Raw genomic sequence first — 6,570 nt, 5'->3', positions numbered from 1 at the left:
CCCCGGCCTCTTTCTACCTTGTGCAGATGGTGGTAGCAAATGTAGCAGCAGCAAGATGGCAGACATGTCACTGTCCCAGCCTACAAATAAGTAAATAAAAACCTGGTTAACATTGTGCCGTAGCATAACATTCTTATTCACAACTTGCACCATTATGGACATATAATGCACACCTACATTATCCACATAAAAAGTAAAACAGTTCATTCATACCATTCTCAACTTCAGCAGCTGACTCAGCATTGCGCATCAAATCCAAGAGTTCTGTGGTGGATACAAGTCCATGGCTTTCCTTTATTACTTTTGCTTTGAAAGTGGTTGGCCACTTCTCCAAGAATTTGTTGGCTGTGGCCTCACCAAACAGAAGTCTGAAATCTTGTTCTATCTGCAATGTAACACACAAAGACAGAAATAATGAGTGTTACCTTATTCTTCATTGGATATTTTTGGTGATGCAGTGAATTAAGTTGTCATACCAGTCCTGGTGTGTCCAGAAATCTTGGGAAGACATCTGATGATTTGGCTTCATCGTTGACCATTGCTTGCCGATATATGAAGGTCATTTTCATCTTCTCACGGACAGTGTTTTCATCAGCAGAGTGTCTCAAAACAGCAATAGCTGCTTCCACATCCTCATCAGATGGCTCTCTGTCATAGGTGAAGGGCTGACGATCACGGCCTGGCCCACCAACTTAAGACAAAATACAGTGTTAAGAAATCCTTTCTGTACAATTCACAGGTCACCATTATAATTACATGTCACTGATCAGAAAACATACCTTTAGGAGATTTGCTGACTGAGGCACCTCTTTCCTCTGCTGTTTTTCTTTGTATGGTCTTCAATTGCCATGCAAGGTATCCGGAACCACTCTCGGATCGTAGTAATGATCCTATATTATTATAAATAAATTATAAAGGAGTACTATTCCCATTTCATAGAGTGAATATGTGCATAATGTTGCAATAACCCATTTACTTACATATCCATGTTGTGAGTATGGGTCTTCTAGATAGGGAAACAAAGCTACTATCCCCTGTGCATACATCACTCTGACACTTTTGGGGGATGTCCTAGCATATGAATTCAAAGTTAACATCACACTGAATTGATATTGCACAACACATTTTACATAATTAATAACCGGAAAATAATAACAATGTTTCTTTACAGCCCATCTATATGCTTAATGCTTACCCATGTGTTTCTGTCATCTCAGCAGCAAGTATGTTGATCATCTGTCTTCTGGTGGCATCTGTCAGAGATTTGGTTTTTCCATACTCTTGCATAATGCGTTCACCACCAGGCTTTGATGTTAGGATTTTTCAATCAGCTATAGGTGGAAAGAAATGTGCTTTCCCGTAATTGTAAAACAATATGTAATGCTGTCACATGATGAAACAACATTCAGATTGGACTTAACAGCAATGTTCACCACTTACTGCTTTTTGCCTCATAGTTTATGTGGCATGGCCTTTTAGGCTGGCTTCCTTCGCCAGCCGCTACCTTCTTCAACATCGTCACACACAGTGAAATTCAGAATGATGGTGTCATCAGATGTACCTGAGCATGATGATGAATGAGAGGTATCTGTTCATTATGAAATTTGTGCAAAACATAGAAACATATTACAATAAACTGTTATTTTTTAAGACAATAAAGGTTCTCATTCTGGCCTTTAAACTAAAAACTAATTGAATGAATGAATACCAAGTCCATTGCCCAGCATGATTCTGAAAGTTCCAGGTGACTCCTTTACTAATTCTTCAAAAAACATCTGAGTCAACTTCTGTGTCAGACTGGTCATACACCTTAATGTCTGGCTCTCTGCTTTCTGGTATGTTGAATTTTAGACACACTGTTAAAAAAAAGAAGAACAAAAGAAAAACATGCATTCCCTTCTCACAAGAATCCAAGTTCATACTTAAGGTTGCCTCATGTGTTCACAAAATGATGAAAGACAAGGATCTGCACCTGATTTTATGTTACTGAAAATATAAAGCACAGCAGAAATGACTATAGACCTAAATAGATATCATAAGATAATAGCTTAATGCTGTATTATTTTGTCATTAGGGTGATATGTATTGCTTTAACCTATTATACCTACCTTCTTTCAAGAAAGCATGTCGCGTTCAGACAGACGACAAAGAGGACCACAATTGCGTCACACCAGAAAGTTTATTAAAACTTAAGGGAAAAGGGTGTAGGAGTGAGTGAAGGCTCCAGGGTTGTCCCGTCCAATGTGCTGGAGTCTGTGCCCCCAGTGGCAGTGCGTCCGATGACGCCGGTGGTTGGTGGTCCAGAAGTCCTGGGGGAGGGAAACACAGACACAATGGGCGGATGAAACAAAGGCAGAAGTACAGTTCAAGGGAAATCCAAATACGTTGTAGCAAGGCAGAAGGCTGGTCAAGAGTTACCGGGGTCGAAGAGTAGTCAGGAGTCGTAATGGCAGAAAGCAGGTCTGGTTTTCCTGGGGCAGAAGAGTATCCAAGAATCAGGCAGGTCCGGGGGTCACAAAAACAAGGGTGAGCCAGAAGCGCGAGCACACAGGTTCCGGGGTGTGAGCTTTGCAGACGATCTGACAAAGGAGAGCTGAGAGACGGGACTTTAAATACTGGGAGAGGTTAGTGGGTAATGCAGACGCAGCTGGCAGAGTGAGTAGAGCCGAGCAGAGCAGGGACAGGTGGAGCTCGTTAGGCTGAGTAGAGAGAGAGAGATGAGCAGAGTGGAAGATAGTGGAAACACATTAAGGTGGTAACCCGGTGGAGTGAGAGGGCTCATGACAGAACCCCCAAGGCGGCCCCCAGAAGTCCCAAGAGCAACACCACGCCGGGCGGGAGAGGAGCCGGAGGAGGGCTAGAAACTCCTCCCGAACGGGCCGAGCGAACGCCCTCATCCTCGGAGGAAGCCGGAGGGCCGTGGTCGGGAGATGGGACAGGTCCCGAGACAGGATCAGGCACAGGACAGAAGCCGGCGGGCAGGCGTTAGATCCCTCTGGGGCGGCCCCTACGGATTGCAGGTTGATCAGGATGCCGTTGGTGGAAGCGGTGATGAGAGTCCTATCCACAATCCGACTAGCTGGCACCCAGGTCCTTCCTCAGGTCCATAGCCCTCCCAGTCAATGAGGTACTGAGACCCCTACCCCTCCGTCTGGACCGAAGCAGGCGGCGGACGGTGCCAACCAGACCACCATCGCGCGAGCCGTGGAGGAGGAGGACAAGGCGCAGCAGGGACCAGCGGACTCCATGAATGGGCTTAATCTTAGACACATGGAAAGTGGGTGCACCCTCATGGAATTAGGGCAGTTGGAGCCGGACAGCAGTTGGGCTAATCACTCTTATGATAGGGAATGGGCCAATGAACCGAGGTGCCAACTTCTGCGACTCCACCTGAGTGGCAGGTTCCTTGACGACAACCACACCCTTTGACCAACATGGTAGGTGGGAGCAGGGATTCTCCGGCCGTTGGCCCCAGTAGTGTAGCTGGCAACGGATCTGAGAAATGTGGCTCGGGCCTGTGACCAGGTGCGGCGACATCGACGGGCAAACGCAAGTGCAGATGGGCAAGTAACCTCCCCTTCCTGACTGGCAAATAGAGGAGGCTGGTATCCATAAACACATTGGAAAGGGGACATACCGATGGCAGAGCAGGTCAGAGAATTGTGTGCGTTACTCCACCCATGTCAATTGCTGCGACCAGGAGTGGGGGTTTGCGTGAAGTCATGCATCGCAGTGCCTTCTCGAGCTCCTGATTTGCCCACTCTGACTGCCCATTGGATTGGGGATGGAATCCGGAAGTCAGACTGACTGTGGCTCCCAGCAGGGTGACAGAACTCCTTCCAAAAAGCGGAGGAGGATGTAGACCACGGTCAGAAACCTACATCCTCTTGGCAGTCCGTGGATCCGAAGACGTGTTCCAGGACCACCTGGGCGGTCTCCTTGGCTTGGGAGCTTGGGGAGGGGAATGAAGTGTGCCATCTTGCTGAATCGGTCAACTATGGTGAGAATGACGGTCTTGCCCCTTGAGGGGGCAGCCCGTGACAAAGTCAAGGGCGATGTGAGACCAGGGACGTCTGGCACAGGCAGGGGCTGCAGCAATCCCGGCTGGGGGGCTGGCAGGACGACTTGTGTTGGTTGCAGATGGGGCAGGCTTGGACGAATTCCCGTACATCCTTTCTCAGAGCGGGTCACACCAGAACCTCTGGGCGAGCAGGTTGTAAGTGCGGGTGGAGCCAGGGTGACAAGCTGGCGGGAGTCATGTCCCCACTGAACGACCTGGGACCTTAGGTTTCCCGGGGACAAAAGGCGGTCAGCTGGGCAAGTGCTGGACCGGGCTGGTTACGGAGAGCTTCCAGCACCTGTTCCTCAACAGCCCAGGTCAGAGCTGCTACGATGCAGGGACTTGGCAGAATCGACACAGGATCCTTGGAGGGGGTTGTCATCCTTCTGGAATTGACGGGAGAGGGCGTCTGGGCTTGGTGTTGCGTGATCCAGGCCGGTATGACAGAGTGAAATTAAACCTGGTGAAGAACAGGGCCCAGCGGGACTGCCTGGAGTTCAACCGTTTGGCCGTCGGATGTACTCCAAGTTCTTATGATCGGTCCAAACAGAATTGGAATGGGTGGACCCCTCCAGCCAGTGACGCCACTCCTCCAAGGCAAGCTTCACAGCCAGCAGCTCTCGGTTCCCTATGTCGTAATTGCACTCAGAGGGGACAACCGACGTGAGAAAAAGGCACAGGGATGGAGCTTCCTATCCTCCGCAGCCCACTGAGAAATCACAGCACCAACTCCCACATCCAGGCGTCCACCTCCACAATGATTGCCGGTCCCGTCAGGCATCTGGAGGATGGGAGCGGAGGTGAACCTTACCTTGAGGGTACTGAAGGCCTTGTCGGCTGCTGGGGTCCAGGTGAAGGGTTGCTTGGTGCTGGTTAGAGCAGTGAGAGGGCAGCAACGGTACTGTAGTTCCGGATAAACTTTCTATAGAAGTTAGCAAACCCAGAAACTGTTGCAGCTTCTTTCTGTTCTCCGGAACTGGCCATGACGTGACTGCTGATACTTTTGGCAGGATCCATTTGGATACTTCCCTCTGCCACTATGTACCCCAGGAAGCCACTGTCTTGACGTAAACTCACACTTCTCTGCCTTGGCGTAGGAGGAATTCTCCAGAAGACGATGAAGGAACTTGCTGGACATGGCGGGTGTGTTCAGACAGGTTTCTGGAGTAGATTAAGATGTCATCCAGGTAAACGAAGACAAACTTGTTTAACATGTCCCGCAGTACATCATTCACTAGAGCCTGGAACACAGCAGGAGCATTGGTGAGGCCAAAAGGCATAACCAGATACCGTAGTGGCCTGTTGGTGTATTGAATGCGGTCTTCCATTCATCTCCCCTCCCGGATCCGCACTAGGTGGTAAGCGTTTCCTGAGATCCAACTTGGTAAAAACAGTGCTCCCTGGAGCAACTCAAAAGCAGAGGTGAGCAGAGGGAGAGGGTAACGGTTTTCACTGTGATGTCGTTGAGTCCCAACTGTAGTCGATGCAGGGGGCGAAGAGATCCGTCCCTCTTCCCCACAAAGAAAGAAGCCAGCACCAGCCTGGGAGATGAAGATGAACGGATCAATCCTGTGGACAGAGAGTCATTGATGTGGTCCTCCATGGACCTTCTTTCAGGAGCAGACAACGAATAAAGACGGCCCCCTTGGAGGCTGTTCCAGGGAGGAGGTCGATGGCACAGTCGTACGGTCGGTGAGGGGGCAGAGATGTGGCTCTTGCTTTGTTAAACACTTCTCTGAGACCATGGTAGCATTCTGGGACATGGGAGAGGTCAGGGGCGGAGTTAGTAGGTACTGGCCGAGGGGTGTGCTGGGCGGCAGGCAGGCAGGTTCGGTGGCAGTCCTCTCCCCACTCCCTGATCACCCCGGTCACCCAGTCGAGCTGAGGGTTGTGCCGGGCGGAGCCATGGGTAACCAGGATGAGGGGGTTGGCCTGGAGAGGGGGAGCAGGTGAAACTGGATAGTTTCTTGATGGTTTCGGACAGACCCATCAAGACCGACATGAGTGACCGATCCGAGTAAGTATCCGTCCAGTGCCGGGCAGGAATAGGAGGTGTCAAACGGAGGTTCTCCAGTCCCAGTTGGCGTGTCAGCTTGATGTCCATTATGTTGGCTCTCGGCGCCAGAATCCACCAGAGCAGCCAGGGTGTGAGTAGAGTCAGAGAGGCGGAGGTCTTGCAGCAGGGGTTTGCGGTCGGAGGACTGGATGTCGGTTGAGCTCAACCGGACTCCCCCTATGCCCGGTGAGCTTCGGCTTTAAAGGGCAGGTTACCACACGATGTCCATCACCTCCACAAGAGGCAGAGGTTTGAGGTGAAGCGGCGCTGGCGCTCTGCAGGAGTGAGAGAGGCTCGCCCAATCTCCATAGGCTCAGACTGATCAAGCTGACTTGGGTGAGTGGCAGTAGCTGACAGGAGCCCAGTCGGATCTCTCCGAATGCCGGTAGTTGGTGGACCTTGGCGCCCCCTCTCACGACGCGGGTCTGTATCCTTCTGTCGATCCGGACAGTCA

General features: G+C 50.6%; 2 long non-coding RNA genes across 2 annotated transcripts; both read right to left on the bottom strand.

Moving 5' to 3' along the window:
- On the bottom strand, positions 1 to 509 carry LOC123485764. Its single transcript, XR_006659142.1, has 3 exons — positions 477 to 509; positions 214 to 385; positions 1 to 80 (listed from the first exon to the last, which is right to left on the bottom strand). It is a non-coding gene; the product is annotated as an uncharacterized LOC123485764 (long non-coding RNA).
- Positions 510 to 872: 363 nt separating this feature from the next.
- On the bottom strand, positions 873 to 1,318 carry LOC123485763. Its single transcript, XR_006659141.1, has 3 exons — positions 1,196 to 1,318; positions 981 to 1,071; positions 873 to 890 (listed from the first exon to the last, which is right to left on the bottom strand). It is a non-coding gene; the product is annotated as an uncharacterized LOC123485763 (long non-coding RNA).
- Between the last annotated feature and the right edge of the window lie 5,252 nt (positions 1,319 to 6,570).

Source organism: Coregonus clupeaformis, unplaced genomic scaffold, assembly GCF_020615455.1.
Source record: "Coregonus clupeaformis isolate EN_2021a unplaced genomic scaffold, ASM2061545v1 scaf0841, whole genome shotgun sequence".
NCBI classification, from domain to species: Eukaryota; Metazoa; Chordata; class Actinopteri; order Salmoniformes; family Salmonidae; genus Coregonus; species Coregonus clupeaformis.
This window is presented reverse-complemented; position numbering and strand designations above follow the sequence as displayed.